This window comes from Dermochelys coriacea, chromosome 4, assembly GCF_009764565.3.
Source record: "Dermochelys coriacea isolate rDerCor1 chromosome 4, rDerCor1.pri.v4, whole genome shotgun sequence".
NCBI lineage: Eukaryota > Metazoa > Chordata > Testudines > Dermochelyidae > Dermochelys > Dermochelys coriacea.
The window spans coordinates 27,001,404-27,028,460 of NC_050071.1; the positions used below are offsets into that span (position 1 = coordinate 27,001,404).

General features: G+C 45.8%; 1 long non-coding RNA gene across 1 annotated transcript in view; it reads right to left on the reverse strand.

Annotated features, from left to right (window-relative positions):
* Window positions 1–12,536: 12,536 nt before the first annotated feature.
* Window positions 12,537–27,057, reverse strand: part of LOC119854999 — a 38,024-nt gene continuing 23,503 nt past the window's right edge. Inside the window, exon 3 of the long non-coding RNA XR_006280917.1 lies at window positions 12,537–12,818. This is a non-coding gene — a long non-coding RNA (uncharacterized LOC119854999). The remainder of the gene's footprint in view (window positions 12,819–27,057) is intronic.

Here is a 27,057-nt window from a genome sequence, read left to right on the forward strand (position 1 = left end):
ATCTTAGACGAGGAATTCAAAAGGAACAGAAGAGAAATAGAGCTGGAGATAAATTCTACCCTTAGTTACACCTATGCAAATCTGGATTAACCTCACTGAATTCACTGGAGTGACTCCAAATTTAGGGTCTGATCCTGGAAGGCATCCAAGAACTCCAACCTCCCCTTGATGTCAATGTGCATTAACGGTACTCAGAAATTTGCAGTATGTATTCAGTACACCGCGGACACAAATAATCCCATATTCATTGCAATGTCTGGCTTTGAAATGGCAAGATGGTCACAGCTGAGACAGTGTTAATTATTCAAAGTTAACTTGGAATATATGGCACCAAAAAGGGGAACCAAAGATACAATTTACTTCTCTCCTGACAGCTTCATGAGAGGCATCTTGAGTGGCAAGAGAAGTAATTTATAGAAAAATTAGGTACCAGTTACCATTTCTCCCCTATTCTCAAAAGTTTAAATACACCAAGATCTACATGATAACGAGTTTTTGCTAATTCTTCCATTACAGGTAATTTTCCTGAGGCTTGTGGAAGTCGCTTACTGAGTTCTTCTCTCAGAAACATACTGTTCCTCTGATATTCTTGTTAACTGCTGGAATTAGCCTACCTTGCTTGTCACCATGAAAGGTTTTCCTCCTTTCCCCCCCCCCTGCTGCTGGTGATGGCTTATCTTAAGTGATCACTCTCCTTACAGTGTGTATGATAAACCCATTGTTTCATGTTCTCTGTGTGTGTATATCAATCTCCCCTCTGTTTTTTCCACCAAATGCATCCAATGAAGTGAGCTGTAGCTCACGAAAGCTTATGCTCTAATAAATTTGTTAGTCTCTAAGGTGCCACAAGTACTCCTTTTCTTTTTATAAATGGAAATAAGAAGTGATTCCACATGAAGTCTATATAAGCCATAGCAGGTCAATTTACTCCTTTCCTGGGGTTTAGCTTTGTTGGTAAGTCACATAATAAGAACAGAGCATAAGCCAGCCAGTTCTTAGGACTTTCTACATGACCTCCCCATCTCTGCCCCTATTCCCCTCGAACAAGAGGGTCACATCTACATCTCTTATATCCTGGTGGAGTTAACCAGCTGCATCTGCCACAGGAAGTCAGCAGCATTTACTCAGCAGCTTCATGCAGGAGTCTAACTCCTGCTAACAGGGTGGCTCAATGGAAAAGCCCCGCACACCTCTGAGAGGCTCATAGATATGGCCACCTTGTTATAAGAGAACATGCATTTATTTGTTTTATTTCAAAGCAGATGCTGACTAAAAAGATTAATGGCCTTCAAATGTATTGAATCATGAAAAAGTAGGACTCAGAGGCACCTCAGTTGCTCATCTAATCCAGTCCCTGCAGTGAGGCAGGATGAAGTATCATCTAGACCATCCATGACAGGTGTTTGGAGCTTTTGGATCTTGCCTGTGGGATTAGAAACCCCATGGCGCTGCAGGCCCCACGCCGCTGCTGGGAACGGCCAGCACCACGTCCCTGCGGCTCCTGGGGGAGTGGGCACAGAAGGCTCCATGTGCTGCCCTCACCTCCAGGCACTGCCTCCCGCAGCTCCCATTGGCTGGGAATGGAGAACTGCGGCCAATGGGAGCTTCGAGGCAAGTACCCACAGGGGAAGGCAGTGCGCAGAGTCCTCTGTCCCCCCTGTGCCAGGGGCCACAGAAACATGGTGCTGACCACTTCCATGAGCAGCACGGGGCCAGGGCAGACAGGCATCCTGTTCTAGCCCCGCTGCGCACTGCTGACACCCTGGAGCTGTTCCAGGTAAGCAGTGCCAGGCTGGAGCCCACACCCTGAACCCCTCTTGCACCCCAACTCCCTGCCTTGAGCCCCCTGCTGCACCCCTCCTGCACCCCAACCCCCTGCCCTGAGCCCACTCCTGAACCCAACTCCCTGCCCTGAGCCCCCTCGTACATTCTGCACCCCTCCTACACCCCAATCCCCTGCCCTGAGCCCCTTCCTGCACACCATACCCCCTCCCACACCCCATCCTGCACCCCAACCCCCTGCCCCAGCCCTACATTCATGGTCCTGCATGCAATTTCCCCACCCAGATGTGGCCCTTGGGCCAAAAAGTTTGCCCATCCCTGGGTTAGACAATGACAGAGATTCAAAAACCTCCCTAGGTAATTTGTTCCAGTGTATAAAATCTTACAGTTAGGAAGTTTTTCCTAATCATAGAATATCAGGGTTGGAAGGGACCTCAGGAGGTCATCTAGTCCAACCCCCGCTCAAAGCAGGACCTAGATTTAACCTAAATCTCCCTTGCTGCAATTTAAGCCCATTATTTCTTGTCCTGTCCTCAGTGGCTACGGAGAACAATTCCTCGCCCTCCTCTTTGTAACAACCTTTTATATACTGGAAGACTGTTAAGGCATCTCAGCCTTCTCTTTTCCAACCAAAACAAACCCATTTTTTCTCAATTTTCCTTGTAGGTCATTTTTTAGACATTGTGTTGCTCTCCTCTGGATTTTCTCCAGTTTGTTCACATCTTTCCCAAAGTGTGGTGCCCAGAACTGGGCACACTACTCCAGATGCACCTTAGAGACTAACAAATTTATTAGAGCATAAGCTTTCGTGAGCTACAGCTCACTTCATCGGATGCATTTGGTGGAAAAAACAGAGGGGAGATTGATATACACACACAGAGAACATGAAACAATGGGTTTATCATACACACTGTAAGGAGAGTGATCACTTAAGATAAGCCATCACCAGCAGCGGGGGGGGGGGGGGGGAAGGAGGAAAACCTTTCATGGTGACAAGCAAGGTAGGCTATTTCCAGCAGTTAACAAGAATATCTGAGGAACAGTGGGGGGTGGGGTGGGGTGGGCGGGAGAAATAACATGGGGAAATAGTTTTACTTTGTGTAATGACTCATCCATTCCCAGTCTCTATTCAAGCCTAAGTTAATTGTATCCAGTTTGCAAATTAATTCCAATTCAGCAGTCTCTTGTTGGAGTCTGTTTTTGAAGCTTTTTTGTTGAAGGATAGCCACTCTTAGGTCTGTAATCGAGTGACCAGCGAGATTGAAGTGTTCTCCAACAGGTTTTTGAATGTTATAATTCTTGACATCTGATTTGTGTCCATTCATTCTTTTACGTAGAGACTGTCCAGTTTGACCAATGTACATGGCAGAGGGGCATTGCTGGCACATGAGGGCATATATCTCATTGGTAGATGCGCAGGTGAAAGAGCCTCTGATAGTGTGGCTGATGTGATTAGGCCCTATGATGGTGTCCCCTGAATAGATACGTGGACAGAGTTGGCAACGGCCTTTGTTGCAAGGATAGGTTCCTGGGTTGGTGGTTCTGTTGTGTGGTGTGTGGTTGCTGGTGAGTATTTGCTTCAGATTGGGGGGCTGTCTGTAAGCAAGGACTGGTCTGTCTCCCAAGATCTGTGAGAGTGATGGGTCATCCTTCAGGATAGGTTGTAGATCCCTGATGATGCGTTGGAGAGGTTTTAGTTGGGGGCTAAAGGTGATGGCTAAACCTACCAACACTACAAAAAGAAGGATTCTGGGTGGATTCCTCCTGAAGGTCGAAACAGCAGCCTGGACTTCTACATAGACTGCTTCCCCCGACGTGCACGAGCTGAAATTGTGGAAAAGCAGCATTGCTTGCCCCATAACCTCAGCCATGCAGAACACAATGCCATCCACAGCCTCAGAAACAACTCTGACATCATAATCAAAAAGGCTGACAAAGGAGGTGCTGTCGTCATCATGAATAGATCGGAGTATGAACAAGAGGCTACTAGGCAGCTCTCCAACACCACTTTCTACAAGCCATTACCCTCTGATCCCACTGAGAGTTACCAAAAGAAACTACAGCATTTGCTCAAGAAACTCCCTGAAAAAGCACAAGAACAAATCCGCACAGACAGACCCCTAGAACCGCGACCTGGGGTATTCTATCTGCTACCCAAGATCCATAAACCTGGAAATCCTGGACGCCCCATCATCTCAGACATTGGCACCCTGACAGCAGGATTGTCTGGCTATGTAGACTCCCTCCTCAGGCTCTACGTTACCAGCACTTCCAGCTATCTTCGAGACACCATTGACTTCCTGAGGAAACTACAGTCCATTGGTGATCTTCCTAAAAACACCCTCTTAGCCACTATGGATGTAGAAGCCCTCTACACCAACATTCCACACAAAGATGGGCTACAAGCCGTCAGGAACAATATCCCCGATAATGTCACGGCTAACCTGGTGGCTGAACTTTGTGACTTTGTCCTCACCCGTAACTATTTCACATTTGGGGACAATGTATACCTTCAAGTCAGTGGCACTGCGATGGGTACCCGCATGGCCCCACAGTATGCCAACATTTTTATGGCTGACTTAGAACAACGCTTCCTCAGCTCTCGTCTCCTAATGCCCCTACTCTACTTGTGCTACATTGATGACATCTTCATCATCTGGACCCATGGAAAAGAAGCCCTTGAGGAATTCCACCATGATTTCAACAATTTCCATCCCACCATCAACCTCCGCCTGGACCAGTCCACAAAAGAGATCCACTTCCTGGACACTACGGTGCTAATAAGCGATGGTCACATAAACACCACCCTATATTGGAAACCTACTGACCGCTATTCCTACCTACATGCCTCTAGCTTTCATCCAGATCATACCACTCGATCCATTGTCTACAGCCAAGCTCTACGATATAATCGCATTTGCTCCAACCCCTCAGACAGAGACAAACACCTACAAGATCTCTATCATGCATTCCTACAACTACAATACCCACCTGCAGAAGTGAAGAAATAGATTGACAGAGCCAGAAGTGTACCCAGAAGTCACCTACTACAGGACAGGCCCAACAAAGAAAATAACAGAACGCCACTAGCCATCACCTTCAGCCCCCACCTAAAACCTCTCCAACGCATCATCAAGGATCTACAACCTATCCTGAAGGACGACACATCACTCTCACAGATCTTGGGAGACAGACCAGTCCTTGCTTACAGACAGCCCCCCAATCTGAAGCAAATACTCACCAGCAACCACACACCAGAACCACTAACCCAGGAACCTATCCTTGCAACAAAGGCCGTTGCCAACTCTGTCCACATATCTATTCAGGGGACACCATCATAGGGCCTAATCACATCAGCCACACTATCGGAGGCTCTTTCAACTGCGCATCTACCAATGTGATATATGCCCTCATGTGCCAGCAATGCCCCTCTGCCATGTACATTGGTCAAACTGGACAGTCTCTACGTAAAAGAATGAATGGACACAAATCAGACGTCAAGAATTATAACATTCAAAAACCTGTTGGAGAACACTTCAATCTCTCTGGTCACTCGATTACAGACCTAAGAGTGGCTATCCTTCAACAAAAAAGCTTTTTTTGAAGGTCCTCAAGGAATCCATTTTGAACCACTTGGAGGAGAGGAAGGTGATCAGGAACAGTCAACATGGATTTACCAAGGGCAAGTCATGCCTGACCAACCTGATTGCCTTTTATGATTAAATAATTGGCTCTGTGGATATGGGGAAAGTGATGGATGTGATATATCTTGACTTTAGAAGAGCTTTTGATACCATCTCCCACAATATCCTTGCCAGAATGTTAAAAAAGCATGGATTGGATGAATGGACTATAAGGTGGATAGAAAGCTGGCTAGATCGTCAGGCTCAATGGGTAGTGATCAATGGCTCGTTATCTACTTGGCAGCCAGTATCAAGCGGAGTCCCCCAGGGGGTCAGTCCTGCGGCCGGTTTTGTTCATTAATGATCTGGATGATGGGATGTATTGCAGATGTCATTAAACTGGGGGGAGAGATAGATAGATAGATAGATAGATAGATAGAGATAGAGTCCAGAGTAACCTAGACAAATTGGAGGACTGGGCTAAATAAAATCTGATGAGGTTCAACAAGGACAAATGCAGAATCCTGCACTTAGGACAAAAGAATTCCATGCACGGCTAGAGGCTGGGCACCGACTGGCTAAGCAGCAGTTCTGCAGAAAAGGATCTGGGTATTACAGTGGATGAGAAGCTGGATACGAGTCAAGAGTGTGTCCTCGTTGCCAAGAAAGCTAATGGCATATTGGGCTGTATTAGTAGGAGCATTGACTGCAGATCAAGGGAAGTGATTATTCTCCTCTATTCGGCACTGATGAAGCCACATATGGAGTATTGTGTCCAGTTTCACCCCCCTCCCCACCTCCCAAAAAGGTGGTGGACAAATTGGAAAGAGTCCAGTGGAGGGCAACAAAAATTATTAGGGACCTGGGGCACATGACTTTTGAGGAGAGGCTGAGGGAACTGGGATTATTTAGTCTGCAGAAGAGAAGAGGGAGGGAGGATAGCAGCCTTCAACTACCTGAAGGGGGGTTCCAGAGAAGATGGAGCTAGGCTGTTCTCAGTGGTGGCAGATGACAGAACAAGGAGCAATGGTCTCAAGTTGCAGTGGGGGAGATCTAGGTTGGATATTAGGAAACACTATTTAACTAGGAGGGTGGTGAAGCACTGGAATGGGTTACCTAAAGAGGTGGTAGAATCTCCATCCTTACAGGTTTTTAAGGCCCGGCTTGACAAAGCCTTGGCTGACATGATTTAGTTGGGGTTGGTCCTGCTTTAAGCAGAGGGTTAGACTAGATGACCTCCTGAGGTCTCTTACAATCCTAATTGTCTATGATTCTATAACCCCACTCAATATACCTTCCATCTTGATTGTGAACCATTTGTAACTACTCTCTGAGTATAGTTTTCCAGCCAGTTGTACACTCACCTTATAGTAGGTTTGTCTAGGCTATATTTCTCTAGTTTGTGAGATGGTCATGTGAGACTGTATCAAAAGCCTTACTAAAGTTGAGATATATCACATCTACTGCTTCCCTGCTATCCACAAGCCTTGTCACAATCTATCAAATATAAGTGTTATGCATTCAGTGACTTATGTATCAGGCTTTCCTAAGTAAAAATACCCCAATTCTACTGCTACCAGAACTTCTGTTAAATCTAGTAAGTTAAATGTGGGGAGACTTAATCAATACTCGACTGGGGAAGTCTCTTTGCAGCTGTAGGTGGCACTCTTCTGAGTTTGTACCTACTTAATGCTCCAGTATGGTGCTACCATGTAGTGGGCTCTTTTAAGATGTCACCTTGTGGATAACATGTGAAACCAAGGCCCTCGTTACTTCTACCCAATAAAAATCGCATGGCATTTGTAACCAGAGTAGGTTGTTAGCTCTGATATCAATGCCAAACTCCAAAAGGGATAATTGCATTCAACTGTACCTACCTATATTTCCACCGCTATTTCAACACAAAGTTAGTCTTAATTCATCTCCTAACATCTGTTATTTAATATTACTGGTGTAGAACAGCTGCCACATTCTGCCCAGAAGTGGCTGAATTTCACAATAGGTGAAGTAATCCTTATATAACCAGCACATAATAGCTTGTCAATTTATTTGAGACCCTTAGGATGAAAGATTCTAAGGGTGAAGTTTATGGGTGTGCAGAGAACCAGCACAAGACCTGTTTATCACTTGAGCTCCGTATAGTCTGTGTGCGGTCTCTGTCTTAGGGTGAATTTTGTCCTCCACAAACATAAATGAATTCATGTTAGTATTATTTGCGACCCTTCTGCTAGATGTCAGTGGTACCAACAGGGGATGGATCTGATCTATCTGGGGGAAGAGAGGGTCCTCTTTCTGAAATATTTCTGAGGCCCCTTCCAGTACCATAATACTATTTCTGGTTCTGAGAAATTAAAGTAAAGTCTCCCTGGTCACCGTTGTAGGTGGCTTTTTCCCCAATATGTAAGCACTCACAGTCCTTTGGAACAGGGAACCACAAGTTTGTTTGTTTTTTAATTTAGAGAAAAGAGGAAATCAAAAGAAACATAAAAAATTGTGCAACCTCAATCAGGAGCGCAAAGAAGTTTGATCAATACGAGAGTTGCAAATAATAATTGTCCAGCTTATTGAATCCAGAACCCTTAGCCCTACCATGCACCCACCTACCTGAACCCCCATTCTTGCATGTCCAACTAGATTCAGTAACAGTCCGAAGCAGCAAGAGTTGGCTCTCCTCTTCCAGTCTCTCCACTCTAGAGAAAACAACTATACTACATCCCACTCCAGCATGCAGTTCAGTGATACCAGATCTGCTTCCACTGGTCTAGAGGGCTGGAGTGCTGTGAACTCAGCACTGCAATCATTGGTTTGCTTGCTGTTTACTTAGCTTTGCCACTGTTGGTCCAATCAATCCTTGATGCAAAGTCACTTTATACTTGCACCACTGCTGGTCCAGTCTCACAGATGCACTCCATGCAGGGGCAGAATCTCCACTGGGGGAACCCAGAACAAACCATCCCCCTTAGATGTAGTCCATAATTCTTGAGATAGATTGCCTAGCCTCTGCGACATAGCCATTGGACTTCTCTCTATTGACCTTGAATTTCATTACCATCCCAAAGTCCACTACCTGTAAACTCAGGGTGACCTGCATACTCTGAACAATCCCTATGTCCTTTCATGTGTACAGTAATACTTTACCATTTATAGAATCCAAATTCCAACCACAGCAACAAAAATCAATAGGTGGAATTATGGATAAGCAACATTATAATTAATGTAAATGGACCTGGCCATAGATTGCTTTTCCCCTTCTTCTCTATAGAGGGAGCAGAGAGTCATATCCTTCTCAGTCTTTACATTGTTATTTAACATTCCTCCTAACCTTAACCACATCTTAGCAGAAGAACAGGAGCATATTAGAAAGCCATAACCCATTCCCTCCTTTCTCTCCCCTGCCCCCCACACTCCTAATATTCTGATATTTGTCTCTCTAAAGAGGCCTCTTAAAATGGTTGACCATGGCAATAATATTCTACTCATGGGGAGGTGTTCTGCTGCCAGTGAAAAGTAAATCAAATATTAGTTATAAAAGAAAAGGAAAAATTAGAATCATATGTAGTTTTTCAATTTTATTTTATTTTTACTTTGAATGGGCTTTAATCTGTTTAATGTCTGAATTATTGATATTGTCTGTTGTTCTGTTATTTTATCTATTCCTTTTAGTTATAATGTGTTAGTTTCATTTAATGAAATGTCAGACTGTGGAAGTTAAATTCCTAGGCTCCTTTGAAAAGCCCACTCTATATGTTAGACACCCTATGCATTATATTATATATTACCCATATAATGTAATATTATGACAATAGGTTGAGATTTTCAAAGCAGTGCAGGGGATTAAGACACACATCTTCCATTTAAAATGAATGGATAATGTGCAGCTAAATCACCTGCACTATTTTGAAAATCTCTGCCACACATTCTATAGCCTACCTATAACTCTAAATACATAGACATAGGTCACGATATAGATAGATAGGAGGTGAATCAAGTCTGGTTAGAAATAATAAGCAGAGGCAAAGTAATGGACCAGAATCATTTATAGCTCCACTGGGAGCTGTCTATGAAGAGGAAATGCTTAGTACTTGCATGAGACTGAGGCAAAATAAAATTCTTCTATTTAGCATTGGTATCCTTCACCTGGATAGGACGGCAAAAAAGTGCAAATAAAAAAAGACATCAGAATAACAAACAACTGCAGAGAGTCACTCCGGACCTATTCTGAAACAACAGAATATGCTTTAAAAAGCAGTAAAACCAATAAAAATCCAGTCATCTTGAAAAAGGAGAGTCTTAGCAGCAATAAAGGCAGTCAATAAAGAAGCTCTCTCATTTAAACATCAAATGCATATTGTTTTGCAACACCTGTTATTCAGCCATAATAGCTTTCTTAACCTGTCAAAGTGTTTAAGCTGAGGAAAAGAAATGGGCCTCCAGCTGCGCACTTTGGTGGAGAAAGTCTGTGCAAAGCAATATTAGTTTAATGAAATGTGTACCGATTGTAATTGTGGTAATAAGAGGGCAATTCCCCAAGGGGCAGTAGGAAGGCGGTGAGTGCAGTCAAGCAGAAAACAGAAGCTACAGATTGGAGGGAGAGAGAGAGAGACAGAGAAGCAGCCGGGAGAAACTAAAATCCTGTCAGTGGGCCCCTGCCTTCCCATGTGCTTGGGTATAGAGGAAGGGGTTAAAGGATTCACCTTCTCAGAACACTAACTGACCCCTTAACAAATCTCAAGCAGAGTTAAACCCAGAGCTGCCTGTGCGCCTCCTCCATAGCTACCGGAGAACTCCTGGAGAAGGAGCTATCTAGACTTGTGAGAACAGCCCAAGTTGCAGATCATCGCGGAAGGTCTATAACATGCACGTGTAAATACAAGCCAACAACGAAAGGTGGAGAAGGGGGACATGCTGGGGGGAAAGAAAAAGCAAAGGGATAGTTCACCATTCTATTTACTGGCTCATGTTGTGGTGACTCAGTGCCAGAAGACATGTTCCTTATGCCATGATGAGCATTTCTCTGGGAGAAGGGAATTTTCACTGCTCCAAAGGAAAGCATACTCGGGGCTGGAGGGGAGATCAGGAGGAAATGAAATCAAACATCTCATGGGGCTTTACATTTGAACTGAGAGCTTAAACACTGTGTATAGAGGTTACTTTGCCCCCCCCCCCTTTCTTTTTAAACCACAGAGACAGATCAGACTCAGTCCTTAAAGGCCTATTGGCTTCAACTAGAGGCACTCAGCATTTTATTGGGTCCATTTGAAAGACAAGTCCAATCCACGGCATTGGCCAAAGCATGCACTGTTCACACACGTACCTCAAATAGCTACACAACTGCCCTCACTTGATCAAAATGTTATAATTATATGAACAGCATGAGTCTCCAAAGCCATTTCCTTACTAGCTTAATGTGCCATCACTGACAAGGCCCAATGATGAACCAGCTCCTAAGGGGAGGAGACGGATAGTTCCTAAGAAGCTGAAGAAAAGCCAGCAGCAGCCCCAAGAGAAGTGAGAGACAGAGAAGCTGTAGAAGGAGAGAATAACTGGGGAGAATAGTACAAAGGTATGGAGAGACCCAGAAAATGTAAGAGAAAATAGACTGGAGGGAAAAGAGAACAGAGATAAACCCCAGTAGGTGAAACAGAACGGTTGGGAGAAGCTGTGTGGGTGAGAGGAACAGAAAGATTATTGGGACTCACAGGGAAAGAGAGAGGAACAAAGACATCAGGGGAGTCTCACAAAGCTAGAGTGTCCAGAAAGCAAGTGTGAAAAATCAGGACACTTTTTTCAGGGGGAAGGGGTATAGTTGGGTATATAAGACAAAGCCCATAATGTCAGGACATCTGGTGACCCTATTGAGAGCAGTTATTTTTGTGGAAATATGGAAGGGGGATAACAGAGACCAAAGAGGTCTGGAGGTGGACCAAGGAGAGGGATGGAAGGATTGGAAGGGAGAGGAAAAGAAAGATGGTGGGGGAAAACCTGGGGAGAGAAGAAATGAGATGGGGGACTGGAGAAGTGGCAAACAAAGGAGAGCTATGGAAGAGGAGGAGAGAAAATAATGAAAGGAGGGTAGAAGAATAAAATTATATATAAAAAAAACCTGGCATGGTGATGAGTCATGGTATGTATGAAGGAGAGGAGATACTGAAGAAGAAACCAAGGAAAAGGGATACACAAATAACGACAAAGCAAGGAAAGGGGAACAACTTTAAAATTAGACAATCAGTGTATTCATAGATTTCAGAGTAGCAGCCGTGTTACTCTGTATCCATAAAAAGAAAAAGGCCACAAGTACTCCTTTTCTTTTTAGTGTATTTATACAGTCACGTTTCTACATCTTAATTTACTTCACTGGAAGAAATGGAGGACCTGAAAAGAAGAGAGGTGCATTTTAAGCTGGGAAGAATCCTAAGGCTAACTGCTGTATGTGGGGAGGAGGGAGAGCATTTTTGGCTAGATCCTGGCTCAGGCAGACAAATCTTTAGGCTGCGTGTGGTACAGGCAGTATATGGTGCTCTTAATACTTGCTTTTGTCTCAGTTAACTATGGGCCAGATGATCAGATACTCTTAGTTAAGCAGCATGTTACTCTGTATGTAGGTCTGCTGACTTCTGTATGACACTCATGGAATAACACGCTACCCACCATGGGCACGGCCAGATTCTGATCCCCTTGAATAAATATCTCTGGTTAGGATTTGTATTGTGCAAAGTATGTCCTATAGTGAGAATAAGGAAGTGAAAGGGAACACCACACACACTCATCTAAGCTATAACTGGCAAGTTAACCAGGGACATCATTGTTCCAGCCCTCTTTATTTTCAAAATGACCAGTCTTATTTTTGCTCCCTTTACATTAGAGCCAGCAGAAATTGTCTTTTATTATTTAGGGACATTAGAGAGCAGTGGAACTTAGCTGTCTTTAAGTTATCAGATGACACTTGACAAAAGCTTCTTCTCTCCCCACCCCAGGAATAATACACAATGTGATGGCTGTAATTAGCCAGGACAACGGTGAGATCATGGCTAGAAGACCCATTGAATCAGATGGATTATATTGGCCCATGGATAAATCTATTCCATTGTCACAACCCTCCTTGCAACATCCGTTCATAACTTATTAACTTAATAATTTGGGCAGCACAGCTAGCAAAACTTTTAATTTGAAAGGGATTGCAGAGTGGAGGAGGGATATGAAGGGAACATTCTCTTCAACCCAAATCTTTTTTTTTTCTTTAAACAATGGTTTGGAGAATTGTTCAGACTTCCCCAGCTGAGGCCTCGTATTGTGATGTGACACCATCACCTTTCATCAGTCATGTCCCCTTCTGATCTGCGATGTCATGTAGAACAATGTGACTGATGCAACCTAACACATCATGTCACAATGCCAGGCGCGCCAGCTGGGAAACTATGGGAAAAAAAACAAGCTGAATAAAAGGGCAATTTTGATGAGGAAAATATCTATTTTTGTTAGAAACATTCCACTGCCTGCAAAAAACAAACAAGGAAGCAAAGAGAAACAGAACAAAACAGAGATTCAGGCTGAGGACCCCTCAAAGAACAAATGCTCTCCTGTTTTATTAGCTGGTTTGGCAGACCCTTCGGTATGGAGAGGAGGGACAGAGTGATGCAGTTACCCCCACTCTCTGCTGTTTTAGAGACCATGTTTTTCTGCCTCTGCAAATTTAGCATTTTAGAAAATGAAAGACTAATATCCCTGGCTTGAGACACAAAGGATGTACACGCACCCATTTGAGGAGAGACAGCTAACTTTACTTCATTGTGACATATCTCGGTTTTCTGCAATGGACAAATAAGGACTAAACTGAGACCAATTAACTTATTTTTACTTGAGATCCGTGAAAGAATTTTAACTCCAGATTAGCGATGCAAGTCTATTATACTTCACCATCTAGTACCCTGCAATAAGTACCTGCCAGACATTATCTACTTTATGATGTTTATGGGTAGCACATTGGTTGATAGGTGTTTAGCTGGAGGGGGGAGGTAGGTGAGAGAGTAACAGAGATTTTTGTGGTTGCTTTCCATGAACATTCTAGCAAGCGAGTTTGCTTGCAGAATCATCAGGGCTTCAATGCACTCCATCTTTTAACAACCCCTTAGAGGGCCACTACACAGATGGGAATCACTGGATTCCAGGTTCTCCCACTATGGCCCCTGCCACCTCTGACTAGAAGGTCCAGGAATGGGTAGTAGGTTCGCTCCTGCCACACAAAATGTCCTTGAAAACATTAATTTCAGCCCAAGACTATATTAAATTTTTCCACATTTCCCACTGCTTCCTTGGGCCCCTGGGAGTCTTACAGCCACAGGGGAGACCCAAGTAGCATGTGTTCATGGGTTCACAAACTCTGTCCCCCTTCTCCTACCTGAGGACATGCTGTGAGGTGAATCTGCACAATGAAGTCCTTACATGGTTTTCCTTGCAAAATTCTCCACACCTGCAATCTGGGCCTGGGTTAGAATACTTGACTAAAGGCCTCCTAAAGGCAAATGCCTCAGCTAATCGTGCCTCAGTTAAGGCCACTGCAGCTAGTCACAGCAGTGAAGAGAGCGCTGCTAAAATGATTTCACATAGCTGAGGCTGACACTTAGGTCTAGTCTACACTTCCAACCTATATCTAGGGTGACCAGCCATCCCGTTTGTAAAGTGACAGTCCCATATTTAAGCCCTCCTGCAGGTGTCCTGACCTTTTCTTAAAAACAAGCCAATTGTCCTGTATTTTCCTCTCTTCCCCTCATCAGTATTGACAGATCCTGCTGCTGACCGGATCCCTGCTCACCAGCTGCCCACCCACCAGTGCTGAGTTGCGGAGGGGTCCAGTGGCCAACAACGGGGGGTGGGTATGCAAGGCTGGTGGCGGGGCAAAGCTGCAGCACGCAGGACTGGCCACTCCCCCGGCTAGTCCATCAGCGCAGCCCTTGCTGTGTGCCAGCTTTTGGCCTGCCGGGCCCCGCTGTCCTGTTTCCATCCAACACTGGCTGCGCACTGCGAACTGCAGTGGCTGGGGAGTGTGGGCAGGTGCCGGGCAGTGGCCAGTTATGTGTTGCCTCTGCTGCCCACCCAGTGGCCTTTTATGTGCTTGCCTTTCTGTCCTCTCCCTGCTTTGCCCCTTCACCCCCCCCCCAGCCCCACTGCTTCTCCATATCCCACTCCCAGGGGGCATGTCCCACTCCCAGCGCTGTGTGGAGAACCAGCCCCCGGTCGGAGTGCTCAGCTCCCCAACAGCCTGGCCGGCAGGCTCCTTCCTTCCCCCACTGCCTCTGGCTAGGCCGGCACCCTGGGAAAGCCCAAGACCATCCAGACCAGGGGCAGTGGCCTGGAGGAGCCAAGCCCTGCATGTGCCAAAGCCCCACACAGCACTGGCATGGGGAAGCCTCTCCACCCCTCAGCTAAGCTCTAGACTGGCAGGGGAAAAACTATTTCTAGCCTGTTCGTGCCCGACCCTGCAGGCTCCACAGCAGCCCCCGGGCAGGGGCTTAGCACCCTCTTCACCTACCCCCCAAACCCACCCTGGGTCCTGCCCCCAGGGAACATGGAGCTGCTCCATCCCCTAGGCATCCTCCCCTGCTGAGCCACCTCTCTGGCCAGGTTTGCTGAAGCTCCTGCAATCAGATTCCCTGGGTCTTTGTGCACAATGCATCCTTAGGGCTTAACCCCTTCCTGCGCTGTAGCCAGGAAACTGGAGGCAGCTGGGTTATGTCGGTGGCCAGCAGCAGCCTGGAATTGTTAGCTGCCTTTCGACACTGTGGGCTGGAAGGGGCAAGCTGCTTCCAGCCACAGGGGAGCAAGAGAGGGGGAGAAGAGAGGAGCACTGCAAAGACACGGGCCAGCTCATTCCTTCCCTCCCCCTCCTTCCCTGAGGTTGGAAGCAGCTCCCATCCCTTCTCTCCCACACAGTGCCAAAAGGCTGCTGCTGGTCGCATTTTGGCATGAACCCTGGCAGAAAGCTGGGGGAGGGGCATGGGGCCCTGCGCACATGCCCCCCCTCACATGTTGCCTCAGGAAGGTACCAGAAGAGAGAGGTCCGTCCCAGGGGCCCAGCCAGGCATGGAGAGCCAAGAGCTCCGGGCAGGGACGGTCTGGTCGATCAGTCACCCCCCTCCCATGTGTGAGAGGTGCATAGGAGTATGTGCATAACCTCTCATGCGTCACCCTTCCCCCTATGAACCCTATAGCCTTAAAGATAAGAAGGTAAATAAAAGATTCCAACTACGCAGTATTTTTTAAGAGGGGCTCAGTCAACTTGATGTTAATTTGAATATTTGTACTGCATAGGTCTGATTAATTGCCATTGAACTCACTTGAATACGAGTAATTTTACCAAGTGTCCCATATTCAGCATAGAGAAATATGGTCACCCTACCTATATTGGTATAACTACTTCACTACTTTATAATCCATACTCCATAGCAACAAAATTTTGCCGACCTAACCCCCCCATGTAGACAGAGCTACATCAGCAAGAGAGCATCTCCTGCTGACATAGCTACTGCCTCTCAGAGAGGTGGATTAACTAAATTGACAGGAGAGCTCTCTCCCATTGGCTTAGAGCATCTTCCTTAAAGTGCAGCATCTGCACCAATGCAGCATTTTAGGGGTAGACTTGCCCTTAGTCAGGATAAAGCACATCTGCAGCCCCCAGCCCAACTGCAATGTACAAGCAGTGCTTATTCCTTTCATTCTCTCCTTGGTTGGTTTCTTTGTTTAGCCACCTTGCTCGGCCACCCTTCAAAAAAAAAAATCCTGGAAATTGAACGTAAAGGTTTATATTAGGGCAACACTAAGGTTGAGAAATCAAACTCCCAGATGTCAGGAAACTCCTCAATGTAACGATGCTAGCACAACTTTGACCTTCATTTTACATGCTTAGCCACATGTTCAAAAGCTGAACCCCATTTTTGCATCCGCATTTGTTTGGCATAAAAAATGCTACCACTTAGATGCCTAAATGATTAAATTGTGGACTCAGATACTTAGACATGGAAGTGACAGAAATTGCACCTGCTAATAATCACCAGTACAAAAATAAATAGTGATAAGATCAGGAAATGTCAGGCTGAAAATTTGGCCCATGGCATGTAGAAATTTCTACTGTTTTCCTTATTAATTGTAAAACAACATACAGAGATTAAGCCACACAGAGGAACCTATACTGTAAAGTTCACACCACATGCAGTGTGGCTAGGTTAATGCTGCAGTACAGACTTTAACAAGGGGGAATTTCCAGATTTTTAACCCCTTCATTCTTCAATCTTAACATTTCATTGACACTAATTTTTGCACTTAATAAATAAGCATCAAATTGAAATATCAGGAAAAACAACAAATCTCTCTTCCATCCTCCATAAATGAAACACACTATGGTCCTAAACTGCCACAGTGTGCAGCTTGGTTCTGACAGGCAGGCATCGCTATCCAGCCCTTCTCGCTTGGCTTTGGATAGTTTGAGCTGCCGATGCCAATCACTGAGCAAGAGGTGGCATCTGCCTGTCAATGGGTCTGTCTGTACGCGTCTATCTTCCAGGATATTTTTTTCATTTTTAAAGGTCAATTTGTTTAACCATAATCCAGCCAGCCAGCTCAGCTGCTAAGCCTGTTCCAAGGCACCATTTCCAGTAGAAAAATAAGACAATAGAAAAGGGGAAATTAAAAAAAAATAAAAATAAAAAAATAAACCACACAGAAGCATTAAACTCTGGCTTTGCCTCAGGCTACCCCCTGCTCAGGGACTGAAACAAGCTGATCATTCACTGCTGATATCAACAGATTTTTTTAATAGGCTTGTTGCTCTTTTGTTTTAATTGATTTTGTTGTTAATGTTAATATCACACGGTTTGTAATTTGTTGATGACTCAGTTACAGGCAGGGGTGGGCAGGAGCTCAAATATCTCTCCTCTCTTCATTGACAAATTCCTGTCCGGAGAATTTTCAGCAGCCTGCTTTCAAAATTAAGGCTTGAATCTTCTCAGTGGTAGACATCCAGGTCTTTTCCTTGCTACATAAAAGCTTCTTTCAAAAGAATTTGGGCCCTGATCCAGTAAAAAAAAACATATATATGTGCTCACTTAGTTCCATTGACTTCAGTGGGACTATGTACATACTTAAAATTTAAGCATGTGTTTTCACATGTTGTTAGATCAGGCCATTGGTGATTGTGGTAGGCTGTCTGCCCTGAAGACAGAACAGAACATGTACAAAATAGGCATCAGTACTGCATGCATGAGGGGTGCCTATCTTGGCCAGCACCCTGGGGGTTGAATCTGGGATCTTCAGAGATAAAGCATGAGCTGCAACAGCTTGAGCCAAGGGGCAAAGCTCATATCATTTGCAGATTGGGCAAGGGAACCTACAACATACACTCACCAGTGGGTTACACAAGCTTCCTGCAGGTGGTCCCTATCAACGCATTTCAGTGCTGTTCTGGAGGGTTAAGAGGATGTCCTATCAATGTTCAGCCACTCTGCAGAGATTGCCAATACAAACTAGCTATAGTGGTGATTTTTGCTGTGTGGAACAAGTTCACTAGGAACAGGCTCACCACCAAGCGTATCATCACACAGTCTGCTAAATTAGTCATCCTGATCAGTTACAGTGTTCCATCATGAACTGAGCAATTGCAACAGACATGGCCACGAAAAGTCAGCTGAATTTTTAAACAAATTGTGTTTGTGCCCATTCAATGTGAATATTTTAGCAAACTAGTTTACTAGCAAGAGCAATCACTAAAACAGAGAATTTAAAGTGAAAATTGCAGAATATTTTTAGAAATCATGCTTGAGAGTTATCTGTGACAGAGGCCTGGTCCGAACTGACATGCTCATCAAAGAATGTAAACATTATGCGACTTGCCTAGCCAATAAGAAAAAGCACAAATTGCAAATATTGAATAATCACAATTAGCTTCCTTTAATTATTATTTCTAGAAATTTGGCAAATACCTATGAATGATAAATAAGTTACAGAAAATGGTGATTCATTCACACACAAAATAAAGAGGCATTATGGATTGAATAAATCATTTTAATATTTTGCCCATCTCTAGATATTACCAATTACAGATGAATCATAGAATCATAGAATATCAGGGTTGGAAGGGACCCCAGAAGGTCATCTAGTCCAACCCCCTGCTCAAAGCAGGACCAAGTCCCAGTTAAATCATCCTAGCCAGGGCTTTGTCAAGCCTGACCTTAAAAACCTCTAAGGAAGGAGATTCTACCACCTCCCTAGGTAACGCATTCCAGTGTTTCACCACCCTCTTAGTGAAAAAGTTTTTCCTAATATCCAATCTAAACCTCCCCCATTGCAACTTGAGACCATTACTCCTCGTTCTGTCATCTGCTACCATTGAGAACAGTCTAGAGCCATCCTCTTTGAAACCCCCTTTCAGGTAGTTGAAAGCAGCTATCAAATCCCCCCTCATTCTTCTCTTCTGCAGACTAAACAATCCCAGCTCCCTCAGCCTCTCCTCGTAAGTCATGTGCTCTAGACCCCTAATCATTTTTGTTGCCCTTCGCTGTACTCTTTCCAATTTATCCACATCCTTCTTGTAGTGTGGGGCCCAAAACTGGACACAGTACTCCAGATGAGGCCTCACCAGTGTCGAATAGAGGGGAACGATCACGTCCCTCGATCTGCTCGCTATGCCCCTACTTATACATCCCAAAATGCCATTGGCCTTCTTGGCAACAAGGGCACACTGCTGACTCATATCCAGCTTCTCATCCACTGTCACCCCTAGGTCCTTTTCCGCAGAACTGCTGCCGAGCCATTCGGTCCCTAGTCTGTAGCGGTGCATTGGATTCTTCCATCCTAAGTGCAGGACCCTGCACTTATCCTTATTGAACCTCATTAGATTTCTTTTGGCCCAATCTTCCAATTTGTCTAGGTCCTTCTGTATCCTATCCCTCCCCTCCAGCGTATCTACCACTCCTCCCAGTTTAGTATCATCCGCAAATTTGCTGAGAGTGCAATCCACACCATCCTCCAGATCATTTATGAAGATATTGAACAAAACGGGCCCCAGGACCGACCCCTGGGGCACTCCACTTAACACCGGCTGCCAACTAGACATGGAGCCATTGATCACTACCCGTTGAGCCCGACAATCTAGCCAGCTTTCTACCCACCTTATAGTGCATTCATCCAGCCCATACTTCCTTAACTTGCTGACAAGAATGCTGTGGGAGACCGTGTCAAAAGCTTTGCTAAAGTCAAGAAACAATACATCCACTGCTTTCCCTTCATCCACAGAACCAGTAATCTCATCATAAAAGGCGATTAGATTAGTCAGGCATGACCTTCCCTTGGTGAATCCATGCTGACTGTTCCTGATCACTTTCCTCTCCTCTAAGTGCTTCAGGATTGATTCTTTGAGGACCTGCTCCATGATTTTTCCAGGGACTGAGGTGAGGCTGACCGGCCTGTAGTTCCCAGGATCCTCCTTCTTCCCTTTTTTAAAGATGGGCACTACATTAGCCTTTTTCCAGTCATCCGGGACTTCCCCCGTTCGCCACGAGTTTTCAAAGATAATGGCCAAGGGCTCTGCAATCACAGCCGCCAATTCCCTCAGCACTCTCGGATGCAATTCGTCCGGCCCCATGGACTTGTGCACGTCCAGCTTTTCTAAATAGTCCCTAACCACCTCTATCTCTACAGAGGGCTGGCCATCTCTTCCCCATTTTGTGATGCCCAGCACAGCAGTCTGGGAGCTGACCTTGTTAGTGAAAACAGAGGCAAAAAAAGCATTGAGTACATTAGCTTTTTCCACATCCTCTGTCACTAGCTTGCCTCCCTCATTCAGTAAGGGGCCCACACTTTCCTTGGCTTTCTTCTTGTTGCCAACATACCTGAAGAAACCCTTCTTGTTACTCTTGACATCTCTTGCTAGCTGCAGCTCCAGGTGCGATTTGGCCCTCCTGATATCTTTCCTACATGCCCGAGCAATATTTTTATACTCTTCCCTGGTCATATGTCCAACCTTCCACTTCTTGTAAGCTTCTTTTTTATGTTTAAGATCCGCTAAGATTTCACCATTAAGCCAAGCTGGTCGCCTGCCATATTTACTATTCTTTCGACTCATCGGGACGGTTTGTCCCTGTAACCTCAACAGGGATTCCTTGAAATACAGCCAGCTCTCCTGGACTCCCTTCCCTTTCATGTTAGTCCCCCAGGGGATCCTGGCCATCTGTTCCCTGAGGGAGTCAAAGTCTGCTTTCCTGAAGTCCAGGGTCCGTATCCTGCTGCTTACCTTTCTTCCCTGCGTCAGGATCCTGAACTCAACCAACTCATGGTCACTGCCTCCCAGATTCCCATCCACTTTTGCTTCCCCCACTAATTCTACCCGGTTTGTGAGCAGCAGGTCAAGAAAAGCGCTCCCCCTAGTTGGCTCCCCTAGCACTTGCACCAGGAAATTGTCCCCTACGCTTTCCAAAAACTTCCTGGATTGTCTATGCACCGCTGTATTGCTCTCCCAGCAGATATCAGGAAAATTAAAGTCACCCATGAGAATCAGGGCATGCGATCTAGTAGCTTCCGTGAGTTGCCGGAAGAAAGCCTCATCCACCTCATCCCCCTGGTCCGGTGGTCTATAGCAGACTCCCACCATGACATCACTCTTGTTGCACACACTTCTAAACTTAATCCAGAGACACTCAGGTTTTTCCACAGTTTCGTACCGGAGCTCTGAGCAGTCATACTGCTCCCTTACATACAGTGCTACTCCCCCACCTTTTCTGCCCTGCCTGTCCTTCCTGAACAGTTTATAACCATCCATGACTGTACTCCAGTCATGTGAGTTATCCCACCAAGTCTCTGTTATTCCAATCACGTCATAATTCCTTGACATCACCAGGACCTCCAGTTCTCCCTGCTTGTTTCCAAGGCTTTGTGCATTTGTATATAAGCACTTGAGATAACCTGTTGATCGCCCCTCATTCCCAGTATGAGGCAGGAGCCCTCCCCTCACAGACATTCCTGCCTGTGCTTCCTCCCGGTATCCCGCTTTCCCACTTACCTCAGGGCTTTGGTCTCCTTCCCCCGGTGAACCTAGTTTAAAGCCCTCCTCACTAGGTTAGCCAGCCTGCTGGCAAAGATGTTCTTCCCTCTCTTCGTAAGATGGAGCCCGTCTCTGCCCAGCACTCCTCCTTCATGGAACACCATCCCATGGTCAAAGAATCCAAAGCCTTCTCTCCGACACCACCTGCGTAGCCATTCGTTGACCTCCACGATTCGACGGTCCCTACCCAGGCCTTTTCCTTCCACGGGGAGGATGGACGAGAACACCACTTGCGCCTCCAACTCCTTTATCCTTCTTCCCAGAGCCACGTAGTCCGCAGTGATCCGCTCAAGGTCATTCTTGGCAGTATCATTGGTGCCCACGTGGAGAAGCAGGAAGGGGTAGCGATCCGAGGGCTTGATGAGTCTCGGCAGTCTCTCCGTCACATCACGAATCTTAGCCCCTGGCAAGCAGCAGACTTCTCGGTTTTCCCGGTCAGGGCGGCAGATAGATGACTCAGTCCCCCGGAGGAGAGAGTCCCCGACCACCACCATCCGCCTTCTCCTCTTGGGAGTGGTGGTCGTGGAACCCCCAACCTCAGGACATCGCATCTCATGCCTCCCAACCAGCGGAGTCTCCTTCTGCTTCCTCCCCCCAGACATATCATCTGGTCCACTCTCCGCATTGGTACCTGTGGAGAGAACATGAAAGCGGTTAGTTACCTGTGTCTGTGTTACTGGAACCCGGACATTCCGCTTACCTCTTCTGGAGGTCACATGTTGCCAAGCTTCTTCACTGGCCTCTTGGCCCCTCTGTGCAACCTGCTCTATATCTTTAGAGCTTTGTGCCCCTAGAAGGCTATCCTGAGTTTGGTCCAGAAAATCCTCAGTCTCTCGTATACAATGCAGGGTCGTTACCTGTTGCTCCAGACCTTCAATCTTCTCTTCCAATATGGAGACCAGCTTGCACTTTGTACAGACAAAGTCGCTTCTGTCCTGTGGAAGAAAGACAAACATGGCACATCCAGTGCAGGTCACAACAGCTGAACCCCCCCCTTCCATATCACCTACCTACTATGAGCTTCCTCAGAGACGTTGGCAAGATGTAAGCCTCACTGGGCTCACTCCAGGCGAACTCCCAGGCAAACTCCTGCTGTGAGCTGCTCTGCTGTCCCCGCTGCTCCGCTGCCGCTCAGCTGGTTCGCGAGGCTCTGGCTATTTTTAAACAGCCAGGCTTCCCTGGGGCAAACACACAGACACCCTAATGCCCGCCCCCTGCAGGCTAGCAGCCAATCAGACACTCACTCAGGCTCTCTCCCTGCCCTCCCAGCAAACACACGCTCGGATACTTCCTCAGCAAGCAAACACACACACTCGGATACTTACCAGTCCCAGGCAAACTCCTGCTGTGAGCTGCTCTGCTGTCCCCGCTGCTCAGCTGGTTCGCTGCCGCTCAGCTGGTTCGCGAGGCTCTGGCTATTTATGAGTTAATTGCATATTAAATAATCGGGGGCAGGGAAGGAAATAAATACCATGGCTGCTTATTGTTGCTAGTTTTTTACCAAATATTCTGGAAGCAAGGTGGCAGACCTGGGCCAATTTGGAATAGGAGAGGACAAATCTGTGTAATAGTGGTTAGAATAGGCCTGTATGGAAGAGAATGATATTCAGAACAGGTTTCAAGGTTCAAATATCAGGACCCCCAAATATGATCATCTCACTCCATCATTACCGCTGACTTGGGCTGATTGAAGCCAGTAGTATAGGTTGAGGCATCTAGTCAGATTCATGTTTGGTTTTCCTTCTCTTCTACAAATGTTTTGCCCTTTTTTCTCTCTTTTATCCTTTGTAAAAATCTATACTCTAGATCAAGTGGTTTTTTTGTGTGTTTGTTTTTTGGCAGCCAATTCATCTGCTTGTGTATTTTGCACTAGACTGAAATGAAAATAAAGTAACCTGTCTGAAAAATATGAACGTGTCTGTGGGCCAGAGAGAGATCTTGATGGACAGAGTTGTCTATCAGTATTATGTAATTAGTGAACTATTTTCCCCAGGTTGTTCTACTTTTTTTAGTCCTATTCATTAGCAGACTTACATCGCTCATTTTACATTCCAGAACTATTGCTCAAGGCAAATAACAAATGTGGCCCCAGAGAGAATGCTGACTGCCAAAATACTTGTATGTTACCTTCCTCGTCATTAAGCCATTCACTCTTCTCCCAGTCCGCTGTTTATGTCACTACTTGGATTTACTTAGCCTTTTCCTTTAGGAACCTGGCTGTCTAAGTCTTCCCTCCCTGATTCCCCATTTTTTAAAATTTTCTTTCATACCAACAAATGCTACATAGACAGATTCATTCATCTCTACCACCTTTCCTGGTGGAGCATACGTTTCTTTTCTTTGGAAGTCAGATTAACTATTCCTTATAACATGGTACAAAGAAGAAATGTGTGTTGGCGGCAAATTCTGCTGCTCTTAGCCTTCATTTCTGTCAACTGCATTAAGCCAATTTAACATGCTTAAACATGCCTTTTGTCAACAGCAACAAAAGCAAAACGCAGCTGAACTCTGGTTAATAAATCATCTTCTGGAGGTAGAGACTGGCTGAGAAATACGATGCCAGACAGTTACTGCAGCTATTCTTACACCAAGGGGGAAAAAAAAATGGAGAGTAAAAAAGTTCAACCAACTTTCTGTCATTTAAAGAAAGTACTCTGGAAGCAATAAACTGTAGCTGTTTAAAACACACACACACACACACACACACAGGATGCCTGAATATCACCTTTCATACTCACTGAATTCACTCATTCCTAATCAATCATATCCCATACTGAAAGAACTAATGGTCATTCGATTAAACCTTCGCCTCTTGATACTCTCTTCCTTTTCCCTTTGTTTATTGACATTGCTGCCTGTATTCAATCTAATTTAGGCTCCAATGGATCAGAGTGTGGATTAGAGCCCAAAGCACCTCGGGGCAAGGACTTGTCAATTTATTTGTCTGCAAAGTGCCATGAATGCCTGGGCTGCTGTATAAATTAAACTATAAATAATTACAATGGTAATTGATAGTGAATGCATTGTCGTAATAAGGTCAATTGCCAGTGTTGCCAACTTTCACATTATCATCGCAAGTCACATATTTGGTGGGGTGTTTTTTTGGCAAGGTTCCAGTACCTGGAGTTGAGTGAAGAATTGCTGCTTTAAAAAAAAAAAATAGAAGTAAGTTTCTAGCCCTCCCAGTTACAAAGCAAACACTGAAAACATGATCCTAAAGTTTCAAAAAATGAGTAAGCAAATAAAAAGTACCCAAGATTTTTTTTAAAATTATTTTAATTCCATTTGATGATTCTATAGGCCTCAGTTATGATTTTTGATTACTTGGGGTGGGCAACATAGTAATTTACCCCTGTGCAGAGGACAGGCACACAGTCTAGAAACTACTTAAGCCCAGATTCAGGGGCTAGAAAAGTAGTTAAAAGCTACTTTGGCCTCCCCTACTGCCCGTTCTCCACTGAGAGCAGCTTGGCTCAATCAGATCAGAGAATCTGGCCCATAATCTTTAGAAAGTCCAGTCCCCCGTATAACTCTCAAACCAATAACCATGAAATACACTTTCAGCACACCGTTACCTCTGTAACACACATTAATAATAATGTTCCACACTTCTCACCAAGGGCCATACTGTGCAAAATGAAGCAAATTAGAGTGAAAAATGAGGGGAAAATGCAAGTGGAATAAATATCATTTTACAGTGTCTATAATCTGTACCATGTATCCAAAAATAATTAGAACAATCAATCCATATTTAGAATATGGATAAAGCCAGTGCCAAAGGGTAAGGAAGAGATGAAAATTATTGTAACTGCCCCATTCTTGTCCCAAATAACCATGTGAGAGATGTACACAGAAGTTAGTCAGGGTAGGGAGCCATTACAGCTGAATCACAAACCCTACAGGGCAAGGGCTGTATGTGCTCCAACTATTTGCCTGGGACTGGTAAGTATCCGAGTGTGTGTGTTTGCTTGCTGAGGAAGTATCCGAGCGTGTGTTTGCTGGGAGGGCACGGAGAGAGCCTGAGTGAGTGTCTGATTGGCTGCTAGCCTGCAGGGGGCGGGCATTAGGGTGTCTGTGTGTTTGCGTCAGGGAAGCCTGGCTGTTTAAAAATAGCCAGAGCCTCGCGAACCAGCTGAGCAGCGGGGATAGCAGAGCAGCTCACAGCAGGAGTTTGCCTGGGAGTTCGCCTGGAGTGAGCCCAGTGAGGCTTACATCTTGCCAACGTCTCTGAGGAAGCTCATAGTAGGTAGGTGATATGGAAGGGGGGGGTTCAGCTGTTGTGACCTGCACTGGATGTGCCATGTTTGTCTTTCTTCCACAGGACAGAAGCGACTTTGTCTGTACAAAGTGCAAGCTGGTCTCCATATTGGAAGAGAAGATTGAAGGTCTGGAGCAACAGGTAACGACCCTGCGTTGTATACGAGAGACTGAGGATTTTCTGGACCACACTCAGGATAGCCTTCTAGGGGCACAAAGCTCTAAAGATATAGAGCAGGTTGCACAGAGGAGCCAAGAGGCCAGTGAAGAAGCTTGGCAACATGTGACCTCCAGAAGAGGTAAGCGGAATGTCCGGGTTCCAGTAACACAGACACAGGTAACTAACCGCTTTCATGTTCTCTCCACAGGTACCAATGCGGAGAGTGGACCAGATGATATGTCTGGGGGGAGAAAGCAGAAGGAGACTCCGCTGGTTGGGAGGCATGAGATGCGATGTCCTGAGGTTGGGGGTTCCATGACCACCACTCCCAAGAGGAGAAGGCGGGTGGTGGTGGTCGGGGACTCTCTCCTCCGGGGGACTGAGTCATCTATCTGCCGCCCTGACCGGGAAAACCGAGAAGTCTGCTGCTTGCCAGGGGCTAAGATTCGTGATGTGACGGAGAGACTGCCGAGACTCATCAAGCCCTCGGATCGCTACCCCTTCCTGCTTCTCCACGTGGGCACCAATGATACTGCCAAGAATGACCTTGAGCGGATCACTGCGGACTACGTGGCTCTGGGAAGAAGGATAAAGGAGTTGGAGGCGCAAGTGGTGTTCTCGTCCATCCTCCCCGTGGAAGGAAAAGGCCTGGGTAGGGACCGTCGAATCGTGGAGGTCAACGAATGGCTACGCAGGTGGTGTCGGAGAGAAGGCTTTGGATTCTTTGACCATGGGATGGTGTTCCATGAAGGAGGAGTGCTGGGCAGAGACGGGCTCCATCTTACGAAGAGAGGGAAGAACATCTTTGCCAGCAGGCTGGCTAACCTAGTGAGGAGGGCTTTAAACTAGGTTCACCGGGGGAAGGAGACCAAAGCCCTGAGGTAAGTGGGAAAGCGGGATACCGGGAGGAAGCACAGGCAGGAATGTCTGTGAGGGGAGGGCTCCTGCCTCATACTGGGAATGAGGGGCGATCAACAGGTTATCTCAAGTGCTTATATACAAATGCACAAAGCCTTGGAAACAAGCAGGGAGAACTGGAGGTCCTGGTGATGTCAAGGAATTATGACGTGATTGGAATAACAGAGACTTGGTGGGATAACTCACATGACTGGAGTACAGTCATGGATGGTTATAAACTGTTCAGGAAGGAC